Below are 18,015 nucleotides of genomic sequence, written 5' to 3'. Positions count from 1 at the left end.
GCTCCGGCTGCAATTGCACAGGTCCCGGAGGTGGTGTTTGCACCGGAGGCGGAGAGTGGGTTGGTTCTGTCCCAACTGGAGGTGTCAGGGATCCCTTGCGTGTGTGCGAGATCCCCGGAATAGATGCGTACGAGATGCCCGGTACATGAGCATCGTGAGGAGTCTGGGTGTGGCACGGTGTGTGCGGTGTCACCTCAGGTACAGGGTTCATAGTTACCGTGGAATGTTCGGGGTAGTGGTCTGCTGCTCCGGCGGGCACCAGGTCGCGGACAGAGACCGTGTCCTCCCGCCCATCAGGCAAGACCACGTAGACATACTGGGGATTAGCATGCAGGAGGTGAACCCTCTTGACCAGCGGGGAGTACTTATTACTCCTCGCATGTTTACGTAGCAGCACTGGCCCCGGAGACGTCAGCCAAACTGGTAGGGTGGTCCCAGTGACAGACTTCCTGGGAAAAGAGAATAGGCGTTCGTGAGGGGTGGCATTAGTGGACATACACAACAGGGAGCGGATAGAGTGGAGTGCCTCAGGGAGGACCTCCTGCCATCGGGAGACCGGCAACCCTTTTGACTTAAGGGCTAAAAGTGTGGCCTTCCACACTGTGGCATTCTCCCTCTCCACCTGGCCATTCCCCCGGGGATTATAACTCGTGGTTCGACTAGTAGCAATGCCCCTAGCTAGCAGGAACTGGCGCAACTCGTCACTCATAAAGGAGGACCCTCTATCACTGTGGACATAGCAGGGATATCCGAACAGAGTGAAGAGCTGGCGCAGGGCTTTTATGACCGACGTGGTAGTAGTGTCAGGGCAGGGAACGGCAAAGGGGAATCGTGAGTACTCGTCAATAATACTGAGAAAATAGACATTGCGGTCGGTGGAGGGAAGGGGGCCCTTAAAGTCAACACTCAGTCGCTCAAAAGGGCGGGTGGCCTTGACAAGTTGCGCAGTGTCAGGACGGTAGAAGTGCGGTTTGCACTCAGCGCAGATCTGGCAGTCCCTGGTCATCGTCCTGATGTCCTCCAGGGAGTACGGCAGGTTCCGGGCTTTAATGAAATGGTAAAATCGGGTGGCCCCCGGATGGCAAAGATGGGCATGAAGGGCATACAGCTGGTCGAGCTGTGCACTAGCACACGTTCCCCGGGATAGGGCATCAGAGGCGGGGGCGGGGCCTGGTGACGCCGGCAAAGATGGCCGCTCACATCCGGGCATGCAAGATGGCGGCTCCCAGGTCGCACACGGGCAGGAAGGGGCGGGGCATGGTGATGCCAGCAAAGATGGTTGTCCACATCCGGGCATGCAAAATGGCGGCCCCCAGGTCTCAGACGCAGCGCTGCTCGACCCCGGGCGCGGTTTAGATTTACAGACCTTGGCGAAATGGCCCTTCTTCCCGCAGCTGGAACGAGTCACTTCGCGAGCCGGGCAGCTGTTTCTGGAATGTTTCTGAAGCCCACAAAAGTAACAGAGTTTTACGCCTGGTGAATTCGAGGAGTTCGTGATACCGCGACTGGCAGCGGCGTTGGCGAATTCGCTCGGAACCGGGGAATCACGCGGCTGGACCGCCTCGGCGTACAGCTGTGCAGCCTCCAACGTATCAGCCGTCTCTATCGCTGAGCGTAATGTAAGATCAGCTTTTTCCAGCAGCCGCTGGCGCAAATACACTGACCTGACTCCAGTCACAAAAGCGTCTCGGACCAAGAGTTCCGCATGCTGTTCCGCTGTGAGCGTTTGGCAGTCACAAGTCCGCACGAGTGCCTGTAGAGCTCGGAGAAATTCAGCAGTCGACTCCGTAGGCCGCTGTTTTCGTGTTGCCAAGCGATGCCGGGCATAAACTGCGTTCACCGGCCGCAGGTACTGTCTTTTGAGGGCGTCAAGCGCCCCCTCGTAGGTCGAGAGGTCCCTGATGAATGAATAAACTTTTGGGGCGACCCTCGAGAGGAGAAGTTTGAGCCTAACAGCTGAGTCGGTGGCACGAACCTCCTCCAAGTATGATTGGAAGCATACAAGCCAGTGTTCAAAGGCAAGAGCTGCTTCAGGGTCTTGGGGGTCCAAATCTAAGCGTTCTGGGTGTAAAACGGTTTCCATGTTTTAACTTCCAGTCAATAAAATTGATGCACCATCAATAACTCACGCTGAGACTTAGGAAGCGAGATATTGGCTTTTATTGACTGGAAGAATAAACAACACTACATCCTGGGGAAAATGAGGGAGAGCAGCAGCCCACAGTCGCCTTTATACAGGGGTCTGTGGGAGGAGCCACAGGAGCAGTCAGCAGGGTCTGTGGGAGGAGCCACAGGAGCAGTCAGACAGGTATATCTAGTTCACCACAAAATCCCACTGATAATCCATTAAATTCATGTTTCCTTACCATCCAGTTTACTAATTTAAACGCATGGAATAATGTTCTTGTTTTATTAATCTTTTTCATTAATGCAATGCCATAGTAAAGCAATCCTGCACAGTTGTATCACTGTGTATGTGCAACATGGGATTGATATGATGACACTTGATCTAAGCGCAGCTGAGATTGAGAGTATAGTTTTGGTTATGGTTAGTTAATTGGCACTAGAGCAGATACTACTACTACTACTACTACTACTACTACGAAGCACCAAGCGGCACTTTTTTTTGCTTGTGCTTAACTTTTATAAATAGGCAGGTGGCCAATATTGCAATTATTGTTGACTCCAATATGCTCCTAACAAAATTTGTTTATCAATCCATTTGAAGTAAATAATACCAATGATAAGCTATGGAAAACACTGACCACTACTCTTAGACTTAGAGATAAAGTGTCAGAACATACAACAGTACAACATGGAACAGGCCTTCTGGCCCATCATGTCTTTGCTGACCACGGTGCCAATCTAAACTGTCCTAGCTGCCTCCACATGATCACTAGTTAACAAATGTCACGTCACATGTTGGTGATAATAACCCTGATTCTGACTCTGATATCCCTGTAATCCACGCCTGATCATGTTCCTGTTTGTACAATATTACTCTTAAATGTTGGTGTTATATTCTACAACCACCTTGCCCAGTGTTCCAGGCATTTACCATAAAAAAAACTTTCCTCACAAAGGTCTTTAAACATTCCAGGATCGGAATCATAAATTAGATTTATCATCACCAACATATGACGTGAAATTAGTTGTTTTGCAGAAGTAGTATAGTGCACAGGCAAAAATGTATATATTTCAGAAATAAATCGAGAGTGCCAAGTAAAGGAATAATGAAACAGGTTGACCAGTTGGAGATCTGATGACAGAAGGGAAGAAGTTGTTCCTAAATCATTGACTGTGGGTCTTCAAGCTGCTGTGCTTCCTCTCTGATGCTAGTGCTGAAAAGAGGGCATGTTCCAGATGGTAAGGGTCCTTAATGATGCCCTCTTGAGGCGTGGCCTCTTGAAGATGTCCTCATTGGTGGGAAGGGTTGTGCCCATGATGGAGCTGGCTGAGTCTATAATCCTTTTCACTTTAAAGTTATCCCTGCAAGTATTTGACAGTTCCACACTGAACTAAAGACTCCAACTACCCTATCTGTACAGTATCTCGTAATTTTATTTACTTCTGTCACATTGCCCCTCAACCTCTGACACCCCAGAGAAAACAATCCAAGTTTGTCCAACCTCTCCTTATAGTTAATACACTCCAATCTTCTGATCGGAGCATTAATTATTTAACACAATTCAATGTATTGGATGGCATGTTTATCCAACTCATCCATTGATACCTGAGCTGAGTAGTCAGCTTTACTTTAGACTTGTTTATCATCATAAACTTCCATACTTCAATCATAGTGTATTTTAGAGTGTAATTGTGAGCAGAGTATTTTCAGAGAGGTCTGTAACATATCCTGGAAGATGGTCTGCGCTGCTCAGCATACTGATGATGGGTCAAATTAATTAATGTTCCATTCAGAGAATTTGATTACAGCAGGGATCCATGGACTGCTCAGTTAATGGTAAGTCTCTGAGGCATAAAAAAAGATTGGGAACCCCTGGATTACAGGAATTGTCAACATACTCAACACTTAGAAAAGAACAAACCTGCAAAGAAAGGCAGATTTTCATTTGTTACGAACCCCGTAACTGGGTTACTTATCAGCAAAGATAGAGGTGTCCGTTGAAGTCTGATGGTACTATTTTTAACAGTATTTATTAGTAAAAATATACAAAAATAATATCAATGCAAATATACAGATAATATACGTCGTCAATACTAAACCTAAAAGTGCGGGTGTAATAATAATCAATAAGAAATAAGCTCTATCGTTGTCTAGGGGATAATGTATTGTCCGATGGAAATATAAAGTTCGCTGCAGTTCACACAAGCTGCCATCTTTTGGTTGTCGCTGTGTTGCAATTGTTGGAGAGAGAGAGAGAGATAGGATGGGAACATTTACCGCTACGGGTTTTGCCAACCTTCCTTTATGATTTCGATCCGTCAGGTGTCTCGTTGTCGTGGCCGTTCAAGTGTGACCTCTCCTTTAGCTAAACCTTTCTTCCGTGATGAGCCCGCCACCCAGGCAAGGGAGGACGCACATGAGCTCCCACCGGCTTTCGCTATAAAACGCTATCACTGGATTTCTAGCGTTTCTCCTGGTGCGTCTAAAGGGGTGTTCCCCAGACCCCTCTTTTATCCTTACTCACGGGGTCTCAGATGTCAATCAGGTTGGGATGATGCAATCCCTCAACCAGCCCACTCTAGTTGTCCCCTGAGGGGTTTCAATGAATAGTACAGTACTCAATACACAATTCCTTCTCCAAGAGACAACAGCAGTAATCAGTGGTTCCGTTCCGCTTATGTCAGGAGACATTCCAAACCTTGTGTATTCTGCTTCTCTCTCTCTCATGATGTGTATCTCTCTTATTTCCTGGGTTTCAGACCCGAAATAATAGCGATCTTGCGATTCTCAAAAAGGAGGGGGGGCGAGCATTGGCGATTCGGGACCCTTCTGCCCATCCGATTTGCTCCACCTTCGTAACACATTTATGTGGCATTCCCAATAGCTACAAAATGCGAGAAAACTTTTTATAGTTAATTAAGTGGAGAGAATACAGTATCAAATATGTACACAGCAAGCTCACCATGTCTCTCCTTTCTCAGGAGGCTAAAGACATTTGGCATGCCCTCATTGATCATTACCACTTTTTAAATCAAAGTTCCATAGAAAGCATGGTTCCATCAATGGCTAAGCATGGCGACAGCTCTGCCCGTGACCACAGGAAAACTGCTACATTGTGGACACAGCTCAGCGCCTCAGGGAAACCAGCTTATCCTTCATGGAATCAGTCTATACTTCTCACTTCCTGAGTAAAGCAGCCAACATAATCAAAGACCCCACCCACCCTGAAAATTCTCTCTTCTCCTCTTCCCCCATTCAGAGGTTACAAAAAAGCCTGAACGCACAAATCTCCAGGATCTAGGACAGCTTATAAGTCGATTGAATAGTTCCCTAGTACAATAAAATGGACATTTGAGCTCACAATCTACTTTGTTCTGACCTTGCACAATTGCTCTGTAGCTGGTACACTTTATTCTGCATTCTGCTATTATTTTACCATGTTCTACTCAATGGACTGTTTAATGAATTGATCTGTATGAACAGGATGCAAGATGAGCTTTACACTATCTCAGTACGTGTGAGCAATTCCATAGTCAGTGGAGGGGAGTCTTGATTCTGCAGTGTGATGAACTATGTTCACAACTCTCTGCATTATTCCACTGCATTGTCCCTACAACATAGAGAAAGTATCTTGTTGGATGACATGCTTGAGATGAGCAGTGGCTGGGTCATTAAGGGTTAATGCATGCAGTACTCCACTGAGAGCTCTGTCAGGAGCTCTTTGATCAGCTGGTCAAGCCTGACTGTCTCAGGCGGACTGGAACCAAACTGTCTGCCGGTCAGCAGCGATGGGAAGCCAGCAACCTCAGACAAACGTGGCAGCTGCTCAGGGCAAGAGAGCCGCCGTCTGTCACTTAGAACAGCTCCGACATGTGGCCAGCCCTGACCCTGACGAAAAAGAGGGTATGACACTGTTGTGGGGGTCGCCCGGGTAGGGTGCCTCCCAATGCTGATGTCACCACTGGCATCAAGGAGCCTTTCACCGTCATCAAGAGTAATATGAGTTGGAGGCTGAATGGTGGGAGGGGAGGGTCTCAGATGTTCTTTAGTCCCAGGTCACGGGAGGCCCTAGGCAACGCTGGATTGTGGGAACAACCTCTCCCTATCTGATATACCGCAGCTGGATTGCAAGTTTGAAGAAGCTGCAGTTTTTAAAGAAATTAAGGGCATACTTCAGTGATCGTTATGCACTGTGACTCCTTCCTTACACGCGGTAACATTTCTATTCTGTAATGCAAGGGGGAATATTGCCAACCTCGTCAAAGTTACGGATCTGAATTCGGGCCGTACCTTTAAAGCATAACTTTTTTTTAAAAAACTGCAGCCAACTCTCTCCTTACATTTGAAAGTCCAGAAAACGAGAGTTCACGTCCGTGCTGCGGGAAGTTTGAAGGAATGTATCTGTGGGGAGCCGGACTGGACTGTTACTCCACTGATCTCTTGCTGAATTCCGGCACGGGTGTTACCAGCAGAGGTGGGGTTTTATGTGGTGCTGTTAAGGTTCACGCCGGTGCCGAAACTCCATAGAAACAAAAAGTGACTGATCACTGAGAGCGGGCGCAAGTTTGGACACTTCGGGAGTCTGAGCCCGGACGAGTTCTTGCTGGGAATGTAATGTATGTGCACTGGAGTACTGGAGAGTATTACACCGTAATTCGACGCGGTCTTCATTCTTTAATCGTGGCCCTTCCATGAGGTGCATCTAACGTGCTGTAATGTGTGTGTGCACACTGTAAGGTTGGCAGTGGCTCTCGCCGCCTATAGCTCTCTCGACCGGAGTTACACGTTAAGGTTTCTTTTTAATTAAGTGGAACAAAACAACATTCGTTTTTACTCGTTCTTCTACAGAACGAGCGCGGAGCTGCTACTAACTCTTTCTTTTTAACACTCCGGTTCTCTCCATTCTGGAGACGACATAGAACAATACAACGTTGGCCCTTTGGCCCACAATTTCTGTGCCGGCTATGATGCTACATTAAACTGATGCACTCTCCATATACATGATCTATCTCCCTCTATTCCCTGTCTGTTCAGGTTCCTGCCTGTCTGAATCCCTCCAACATTGCACAAGCACTCTAAATGTACCCGATCACATTTAAAGCTATACTCTGTGATTTGGCATTTTCACGGGGGGGAGGGGGGTGGAAGGTTCTGTGGGGAGCTATTAAATTTGCTGCGACTCCCATTATGTTATAAACGACCCCCTGCTCTCAGTCTCTGATGCTCAGAGAAAATAACCCAAGTGTGTCCATCTTCTTGATAAAGCTAATTTTCTCTAACCCAAACAGTATCCCGGTAAACCTCTCCTGCAGCCGGCTTAAAGCTTTACACAGTTAACTTCACCTTTTGAGACTCACTTCAGCCAGGCGGCGGTTCTCCTTGGCCAAGGCCTGACAGGTGAACATGCTGCAGGAATGCGTTCAAGGGGAAGGGAACAAGCAGGAGCACAGATTCCCTTGTCAGTAATATGCAGAAATGTTTAATTCTGTTGGGGACACACATTGTCTCAGTATACTTAGATTGGGTGTGTTACATTTCCAAGTACCAGCACATTTTAAATTCCTGCATATGCTCCTGGCTTGATTTTAAAATTCTCAGTCTTGTTCTCAAATGTCTCCATGGGGCCCCACTCCCCGTTTTTCTCTTATCACCATCATTTTGATATCCCTGTGAGATATTATACTTCTTGGTTTCTCATCAAACCCCATTTGTAATCACGCCACTATCGGTGGCTGTGCCTTGTGCTGCCAAGACCTTCCTAAAACTTCTGCTTCTTTCAAATTGCTTGAAACCTCGATCTTGACCAAAGTGTGTGGGCCACCATCAGTCTTTTTGTTCCACATTCCTGTAAAGTGCCATGGGAGAGGTTATTGCTGTGTTAAATCTACAATAATAAATTAAAGTTGTTACCTGATGTGGTTCTGCATTCCCAGCAGGGGTTTCAGCTGAAGAAGTTGCTCTGTGTTTCCCCCTGTGCAGTGGTGGGGTTTGGTTTGGCAGCATGAAGCTGAATGTGTGGTGCCTGGACAGAGCCCAGCTCATCTTGTGACGTTGCCTGATAGATTGGACACTTCAGACTCTGAACCCCTTGAGGGTGTTTGTCTGAAGTTTGTCAAAATCATCGGGAACAAATGAGAGTACCTTGTGTAACTTGTGTAGAACCCTTTGTTCGGTCTGATCACTACTGCTGATTTTAATACTTGTTCTGTGGTTTGAAATATCCAAAAAATAGCTTTCCCTCCATACAACTTGTAAATCTCCCACCTGAGGTGCAGATTATGAATGATTGCGGTATTACATAATGCAGGAGGACAGCTCTTTACAGGAGCAATCGACTCCCCTGCTCTTTTTCCTGTAGTCAGCAAATTTATTTTCATGTATATAATTAAAGTTCGAAAGTCACTATTGGACCTACCTGCCCTATCCTTTCAGTTATTACATTCCAGATCATTACAATTTGCTGCTTCAACATAAATAGTCTTCTCTCCTTTTGCCAATGACCTTAAAGATATAATCAATGGGACTCCTAATGGAAATGGCTTTTCACTTACTCTATAAAAATGCTTCAAAATTTTGATTAACCTTAATCTCTCCTTACCCTCTCTGCCTGGTTGTGCACAGCCCTGCCTTCCAATCCCTAAATCCATTTTAGTAAGTCAACTGCAGCATGTCTAAGGCTTAGTCATTCATCCTGAACTGTGGTGTCAATAGTTGAGCAACTAAGGTCGGTGACTTAAGAAGTTTCAGTTTGAATTCTTTGCTTTCTCTTTTTTTTTGTTTCATTAGTAAATCTAAAGGTCTGCTCCTTTTAGATTACTGCATCCTAGGATCTCTCTATTCCTCATCCCTTTACAAATTGTGTCATTTACTTCCTGCTGCCTCTTAAACAACATTTGCCTTCCAAATGCCCACTTTTCCAATCTCTCCATCCTCTTGACTTGCTCTGCTATTTTCCTTGTTTATTGCACTTTGGAGATTTGCATTGAAGAATACTTAAATCAAATCTAAGAAATTGCTATGTATCATTTGTAAGGCATCTATGATATTACAGTCGGCTCTCCTTATCCCCGAGTTCCGCACGCGCGAATTCAACCAACCGTGAATCGCGAAAACCTGGAAGTGCTGTTCCAGCACTTGTTGTTCGAGCATGTACAGACTTTTTTATCTTGTCATTGGTCCCTAAACAATGCAGTATAACAACTATTTTACATAGTGTTTACATTGTATTAGGTATTATAAGTAATCTAGAGATGATTTAAAGTATATGGGAGGATGTGTGTTGGTTATCGTGGATCGGGATCGAAAAAAATCGGAAGTTCTCTTACTAAGTAAGTCGGACCAGGTACATCCAGTATTAATTAGCGTCAGTTAGTCAAATGTTTGTCTTAGTATATAGTATATATTTTACATTTCTATGCATATAAAACACTTAAGAACGTATGTTTCAACGCTCCAGTGACAGACCGCTATCGAGTGCGCTCTCCACCGTGCCGGGTTGATGTGAGAATCAAAAACCCAAAACCCAATAATTAAACCACTGTATTGCTTAGTAATAATTGTAGCTTTCATCGGGGCAGAGTCTTTCTCACTTTATCTTTTAAAATTGTTCCGATCGTTGACCGACGTAGCCTAACGCTTTTCCAATGACCGATGGCATTTCACCTTTCCGATTGCTTTATTATTTCCACTTTATTTTCAATCGTGATCGTGATTATTTTTGTGAACAGAAACACTGTGGATTCAGAGCTCTGATGCCGGGTCCTAATGTCCACCACACTGAGACAGGTTAAATAAGGTCTGGGGTTCTGCTGGGTCCTAAGGTCCATTGCACTGAGACAGGTTGAATAAGGGACTTGAGCATCCGCGAATTTTGATATCTGCGATGGGTCCCAGAACCAATCCCTCATGGATAAGGAGGACTGTATATGGCTTTTTGTTGGTAAGCCCAGAATTTAATAATTTTGTTAAACAGAAACAGAACTTATTTCTTCACCCTTCCCACCAATGCCCACAGATGTATGACTGCCTAAGCCTTCCACGGCACTTCTCTTTCTTGAGAGAAAAAAACCTTTGTATTTAAATAGAGTCATTCAAAATGGGTTTATGCAAAAAGTGCAACAAAATCTATTTATATACAGAAAATAGAACTAAGCTGTTCACAAAAATGTTTTATGGGTTTCAATGTATTGATCAGTTAGTGAGACATGGGCTGCAGATGCTGGAATCTGAGACAAAAATGAGAGAGGAAGTCAGTGAGTTAGGTTTCATCTGTGGAGAGAAATGGATGGTGGATGTTTTGGGTAAGGCCTTTCATGTAGGCTATTGATGAAGTACATTGTCTATTGTAACAAATTGCACAAAGCTTATTCCAACAGAAAAAAAATGAAATGATACTTAGAACTTTGACATCTACTCGAGGCTGAATGCAGAATCTGCCTCCACCTCCACACTTTAATATTTCATCTGAAAATTTGCATTTCTCTCGATACTACTAGTGGGAGAGCAGTTTTCCCTAAATACTCCACTGAAGCACTAGCTTGGAGTTTGTATATAGTCTCATAGAGCGATATGAATTAAACTTTCAGATTATGGCTTGTGTTTATTTCATCTTGATGAACATACAAGTAATGCTACCAGACTTACGTTAACTAATCATTCCAATATTCAGGCTTAGAATTATGCAGCCAGGAAACAGGCCCTTCAGCTGAAAACATCCATGCCTACATGTCTAAGTTACTTCTATTTGTTCCATCTTGCTTTAACCCTTTCCTATCCATGTACCTATCCATGTGTTTTTTTTAAATGTTGCTGTTGTACCTGAATCAGCCATTTTACTCTGGCAGCCATTCCACGTACACACACCACCCTCTGCATGAAGAAGTTGCTCCTTGGGCGCCTTTTAAATCTTCTCCCTCTGACCTTAAGCCTATGCCCTCTAATTTTTTGATTAACTTTTGGTTGATTGACTGTGCATTCACCCTTTCTAAGCCCTTCAAGATTTATACACCTCTATAAGGCCATACCTCAATCTCCTACGTTATTCCAACCACTCCCTATAACTCGGATCTTTCAGTCCTGGTGACATTCTGCAAAACCTGCTTCACACTCTTTCCATCTGAATGATGTCTTTCCTATAATAGGTAACTCAACCTGTACACAGTACTCTTGGTGCGGGCGCATCAATATCTTGTATAGGTGCAACATAACAACCCAGAGGGACTGTAGACATTATTGATTTATCAGAGTCATAGAACAATACAGCACAAGAAAAGGCCCATTGGCTTACCTAGTCCGTGCTGAACTGTTATTCTGCCTAGTCCCATCAACAATTACCCAGACCATAGCCCAACAAACTCCTCCCATCCATGTATTTATCCAAGTTTCTCTTAAATGTTGCAAATGAACCTGCATCTACCATTTCTGCTGGGAGCTCGTTCCACACTCACACCAACTGAGTAAATAAGTTCCGCCTCAGGTTCCCCTTAATTTTTTCACCTTTTACCTTTAACCTATCATCTCTAGTTCTAGTCTCACCTAACCTCAGAGGAAAAAAGCCTGCTTTCATTAACCCTATCTATACCCCTCGTAATTTTGTATACCTCTATCAAATCTACCCTCATTCTCCTAAACCCTTGGGAGTAAGGTCCTTGTTCATTATTTTATTTTTAACGAAGAGAACAGATAAAATAAATCACAGAAGAGCCAACATATCATGTCTTATTGCTTTCTTATAAATCTACGCAATGCTTTTTAAAGTATATGGTCGGCCCTCCTTATCCACGGGGGATTGGTTCCGGGACCCCTCGCGGATACCAAAATTCGCAGATGCTCAAGTCCCTTATTCAACCTGTCTCAATGCAATGGACCTTAGGACCCAGCGGAACCCCAGACCTTATTTAACCTGTCTCAGTGCGGCAGACATTAGGACCCCGGTGGCAGAGAGCTGAATCCACGGTGTTCCTGTTCGCAAAAATAATCACGAACACGATTGAAAATAAAGTGGAAATAATAAAGTGATCGGAAAGAGGTGAAATGCCATCAGTCATTGGAAAAGCGTTAGGCTACGTTGGCCAACGATCCGAACAATCTTAAAGAAAGTGAGAAAGGCTCTGCCCGATGAAAGCTACAATTATTACTAAGCAACGCAGTGGTTCAATTATTGGGTTTTGGGTTTTTGATCCTCCACATCAACCCAGCACGGTGGAGAGCGCACACGGGAGCGGTCTGTCCCGAGTCCCGAGAACTTAAGTTCCCGAGCCCGGCACTGAAACATACGTTCTTAAGGTAAAATATATATTATATACTAAGACAAACATTTGACTAACTGACGCTAAATAATACCGGATGTACCTGTTCCAACTTACTTAGTAAGAGAACTTCCGATTTTTTTCGATCCCGATTCACGATAGATAGATAGATAGATACTTTATTCATCCCCATGGGGAAATTCAACATTTTTTCCAATGTCCCATACATTTGTTGTAGCAAAACTAATTACATACAATACTTAACTCAGTAAAAATATGATATGCATCTAAATCACTCTCTCAAAAAGCATTAATAATAGCTTTTAAAAAGTTCGTAAGTAGTTTACTTAAATACATTAAATACAATCAACCCCGGCACTTTAACATATCTTACTCCTGGTGGTTGAATTGTAAAGCCTAATGGCATTGGGGAGTATTGACCTCTTCATCCTGTCTGAGGAGCATTGCATCGATAGCAACCTGTCGCTGAAACTGCTTCTCTGTCTCTGGATGGTGCTATGTAGAGGATGTTCAGGGTTTTCCATAATTGACCGTAGCCTACTCAGCGCCCTTCACTCAGCTACCGATGTTATACTCTCCAGTACTTTGCCCACGACAGAGCCCGCCTTCCTTACCAGCTTATTAAGACGTGAGGCGTCCCTCTTCTTAATGCTGCCTCCCCAACACGCCACCACAAAGAAGAGGGCGCTCTCCACAACTGACCTATAGAACATCTTCAGCATCTCACTACAGACATTGAATGACGCCAACCTTCTAAGGAAGTACAGTCGACTCTGTGCCTTCCTGCACAAGGCATCTGTGTTGGCAGTCCAGTCTAGCTTCTCGTCTAACTGTACTCCCAGATACTTGTAGGTCTTAACCTGCTCCACACATTCTCCATTAATGATCACTGGCTCCATATGAGGCCTAGATCTCCTAAAGTCCACCACCATCTCCTTGGTCTTGGTGATATTGAGACGCAGGTAGTTTGAGTTGCACCATATCACAAATATCCATAACCCACGCAATCCTCCTGTATACTTTAAATCATCTCTAGATTACTTATAATACCAAATACAATGTAAAAGCTATGTAAAAATGGTTGTTATACTGCATTATTTAGGGAATAATGACAAGAAAAAGAAGTCTGCACATTCTTCAACAACAAGTGCTGGAAGAGCACTTCTGGGTTTTCGCAATTTGCGGTTTGTTGAATTCACACATGCGGAATTTGCGGATAAGGAGGGGTGACTGTATATATTTTGAAGAATCTGTGTGTCACAGATAAGACCAGCAAGTTATTGTCCGGCACTTGAGGACCCGAGTTACAGGGAGAAGTTGAATAAGTAGGACCTTATTCCCAAGAGTGTGAATGAGGAGAATGAGGGGAGATTTGATAGAGATATACAAATTTATGAGGGGGGTATAGATAGGGTCAATGCAAGCAGGTTGGGTGAGAGTTGAACTAGAGGTCATGGGTTAAGTGTGAAAGGTGAAATGTTTAACTGGACAAGGGAACTTCTTGACTCAGAGGGTGGTGAGGGCATGGAACGAGTGGAAATAGTGGATGCAGGTTCGATTTCAATATTTAAGAGAAATTTGGATAGGTATGTGGATGCCAGGGCTATGGTGGACTATAGTCCAGGTGGTCATCGATGGGACTAGTCAGATTAATAGTTTGGCATCGTCTAGAGGGGCCATAGGACCTTTTTCTGTGCTGCAGTTTTCCATCACTCTAGAGTGGTGGTGAGATGCCTCCTTAAACTGTTGCAGTGTTTGTAGTGAAGGAGTTTTGATTCTTGGATAGTGAGTTCGAGGACTTTATTCCAGTGGTGTTGAAGGACCGTGAATATGTTTCCAAGTTAGGTTGTGTACCCCTTGGAGGGGAACATGCCTGCTGTCCTCATCCATTTTCGTGGTAGAAGTCACAGGTTTGGGAGATGCTGTCACAGCATTCTAGGCAAGAAATTGTTGTGCATTTTGTAAATGGTACTTGCTGTATGCTGCTGTTGGAGAGAGTGATTTTTAGGCTGTTGGATGGCATGTCAGTCAGTGAGGTGACTTGTCTTGGATGGTGTTTCACCTTTCCAAGTTGCTGGAATCGTACTCAACACTTGGAAATTATTCCATCACTTTCCAGGCCTTGTAGATTGTATAAATGCTTTGGGTTGTCAAGAATTGAACTGCTAGCTTGTGTACCACTGGTTCAGTTGAGTTTCTGGTCAACTGTGAACCCCACACCCCACAACCCCAACTGTGAAGTACACTGACATTGAATGCCAAAGATAGGGAGTTAGGCTCTTTTTTGTTAGAGAGATCATCAGCTAGCAATATTCTGAATGTTGCTTGTCACTCATCAAACATTGTCTTGATGTTTTCTTGGTCTTGCTGCATGATAGGTATGGGTTGTCTCGTTTTCCATGGAGTTGTAAACTGAATTGAATGCTACAACACAATCCATTGATGAAGATGTGATAATGCTATGAAGAACTTATGCGTTGTGTCCTGGGACTGGGGTAATTGAATCAGAATCAGTTTTAATATCACAGACACATACTGTGAAGTTTGCTGTTTTATATGTCACCATATTCACCTGAGATTCATTTTCTGTGGGCATTCATAGTAAATGGATGGGAACACAACAGGATAAATGAAAACCACACATGACAAACAACCAAAGTGCTGAAGATAACAAGCTGCAAATACAAAATATATTAAAAAAAAAACAAATAAGCAATGAATATTCAGAATACAAGTTGTAAAGTCCTCACAATTGAGTCCATAGGTTGTAGAATCAATTCAGTGCTGGGGTGAGTGAAGTTTTCTCCTTTAATTCAAGAGCCTGATAGTTGAGGAGTAATAACTGTTCCTTTACCTGACAAAGTCAAAGTAAACTTATTTTCAAAGCACACATATGTCATCATATACAAACCTGAGATTCATATTTTTTGTGGGTATACTCAATAAATCTAGAGAATAATAACCATAATAGAATCGATGAAAGACAGACCAACTTGGGTGTTCAACCAGTGTGTCAAAGACAACAAATTGGACAAATAAAATAAGGAAGAAATAGTAATAAATAAATAAGCAATAAATTTCAAGGATATGAGATGCAGAATCCTTGAGAGTGAGGCCATTAGTTGGGGGAACAACCAGTTGGGGCTCCTGTACTGCCTTCCTGATGGAGCTTGGCTTGGATGGTGCTGATCTTTGATGATGGATGCTGCTTTCCAGTGACAGTGCTCTTTGTATATGTGCTCAATGGTGAGGAGAGATTTACCCATGAAGGATTGGGCTGTATTCACTACTTTTTGTAGTTCTTTTTTCCTTTTAAAGACATTGGTGTTTCCATGCCAGGTTGTGATGCAACCAGTCAGTATTCTCTTCCCCCATACATCTATAGAAGTTTGCCAAAGTTTTAGATGACAAGATGACATGAATCTGCGTAAACGTAGGCTCACAGTCTTAAGTATAAAGCAAGTAAAAAAGGGTGCTACGCATGTAGACTTGTGCTGATGGTGATTGTGGAGGGGTTGTTGTTGCCTGTCTGAACTGACTGGGGTCTGAAAGTGAGGAAATGAAGGATCTATTTCCACAAGGAGTCTTGGAGCTTATTGACTAGTTTTGAGAAGATGATAGTACGGAATACAGAGCAACGAAGAGCATTCTGATATAAATACCTTCACTGACCAGAGCCAATGAAATGGCATCCGCAGTGGACCTGTTGTGCCAGTAGGCAAATTAGAGCAAATCCAAGTTGCTCTTCAGGCAGGATGGGTGACATCCATTAGTCTCGCGAGACCATCGATCTGCACCTGGAAAGTCTTGCTTCAGCCTCTCCAGGGCGCAGGCCTGGGCAAGGTTGTATGGAAGACTGGCAGTTGCCCAAGCAGCAAGTCTCCCTTCTCCACACCACCGATGTTGTCCACGGAAAGGGCAAGGGCCGATACAGCTTGGCACCAGTGTCACTGCAGGAGTTGCCAGAATGAGGTTGAAGACAACGTCGGACTACCTTAGGGACTCCTGCTCCGGATTTGTCCTCAGGGTTTACTCCCGAAGCCTTTCCCATGAGTGGGTATAGCCACAAGGCAGCAGAGGTTTGAAATCAGAGTTTTCCCTCTCTTAGATGGACTGCCTTCCCAGGTTGACGACCTCCATCTATAGGCAGGAGATGATATATTTCATCAGCAACGTTTTAAAGCACTTCATCACTGTGGATGTAAGTGGTACTGGACGATAGTATTAAAGCAGGTTACCATGTTCCTCTTGGACACGGGTTTAATTGAAGTCCACTTGAAGCAGTTGAGTACAGGCAGCCCCGGGTTCCGTTCCTGAATCCGTATTTAAGTCGGATTTGTACGTACATCGGAACAAGTATATCCGGTATTATTTAGCGTCAGTCAAACGTTTGTCTTAACATATAGTATATATTTTACTTTTCTATGCATATAAAACACTTAAGAAATGTATGTATTCCAATAATTAAACCACTGCATTGCTTAGTAATAATTGTAGTTTTCATCGGGGCAGGGTCATTCAAATGCTCCATTATTCTCACTTTATCTGTTATCTTTAAAATTGTTCTGATCATTGACCGACTGTAGCCTAATGCTTTTCTAATGATCGATGGCGTTTCACCTCTTTCCAAACGCTTTATTATTTCCACTTTATTTTCAATCACGATCACTTCCCGTCAACGGAACAGAAACACTGCGGGCAGCGGGTCCCGACCTCCGCTGGCTCCCGAGGTCCGCTGGGTCTTAAGGACCACCACACACTGTCAACAGAACAGAAACACTGCGGGCAGCAGGTCCCGAGCTCCGCCAGCTCTCGAGGTCCGCTGGGTCTTAAGGACCACCGCACACCGTCAACAGAACAGAAACACTGCGGGCAGCAGGTCCCGAGCTCCGCCAGCTCTCGAGGTCCGCTGGGTCTTAAGGACCACCGCACACCGTCAACAGAACAGAAACACTGCGGGTGGCGGGTCCCGAGCTCCGCCGGCTCCCGAGGTCTGCTGGGTCCTAACGACCATCGCACTGAGACAGGCTGAATGGGACAAGTGGGGGCTGTGCTGGGTTTGCGTATTTGATCATCCACAATATTCCGCGTGGGAATTTAAACTGGAGGTTGCAGTGTTTTTTTTTTACGAGGTCGAGTTGCAAGCTCGATATCAACCCAACATGGATGGTACAGGAGTCACTGGATCGACATCAACCCGGCACAGAAACCTCCATTCTCCAGCCTGGCGAACGGGGGGGGGGGGGGGGGGGGTCAGGGTCAGGGTGATTCTTACTAAGAAAATTTTAAGCCAAATACAAAGTTAAACACTCAACACAGTGTCAACGGCAATGACTTAAAATGGCGGACGGCATTCTCCTTCCTCGGTTCGTAAGTACGAGTTGTCCGTAAGTCGGATGTTCGTAACTCGGGGACTACCTTTTACTTCATTCATACTGCTGAAATGAGAGATTTAAGATATCAGTGAACACACCAGCCAGTTGAATAGCACAGGTCTTCGGTACTCAGCCATGTACCCTGTCTGGGTTGGATACTTTCTGTAGTTTTAACCTCCTGAAGGATGCTTTCATGTCAGCCTCGCAGACTGAAGTCACAGGGTTGTAGGGGGCTGTTGGAGCC

At 44.5% G+C, this 18,015-nt stretch overlaps 1 protein-coding gene across 9 annotated transcripts in view; it reads left to right on the top strand.

The window, feature by feature from the left end:
* Positions 1–18,015, top strand: part of psd3l (pleckstrin and Sec7 domain containing 3, like) — a 502,996-nt gene that overhangs the window by 294,984 nt on the left and 189,997 nt on the right. The window contains exon 1 of one of the 9 annotated variants that reach the window (XM_073042552.1): positions 6,201–6,341. The exons of 7 other annotated variants lie outside the window; for them this stretch is intronic. The gene's annotated coding sequence lies outside the window, so the exon portion shown is untranslated. Of the gene's footprint in view, positions 1–6,200; positions 6,342–6,607; positions 6,745–18,015 lie in introns of those variants that run through there. One more of the 9 variants, XM_073042551.1, reaches the window with a different exon arrangement.

This window comes from Hemitrygon akajei, chromosome 4 (genome assembly GCF_048418815.1).
Source record: "Hemitrygon akajei chromosome 4, sHemAka1.3, whole genome shotgun sequence".
Taxonomy (NCBI): Eukaryota; Metazoa; Chordata; class Chondrichthyes; order Myliobatiformes; family Dasyatidae; genus Hemitrygon; species Hemitrygon akajei.
This window is presented reverse-complemented; position numbering and strand designations above follow the sequence as displayed.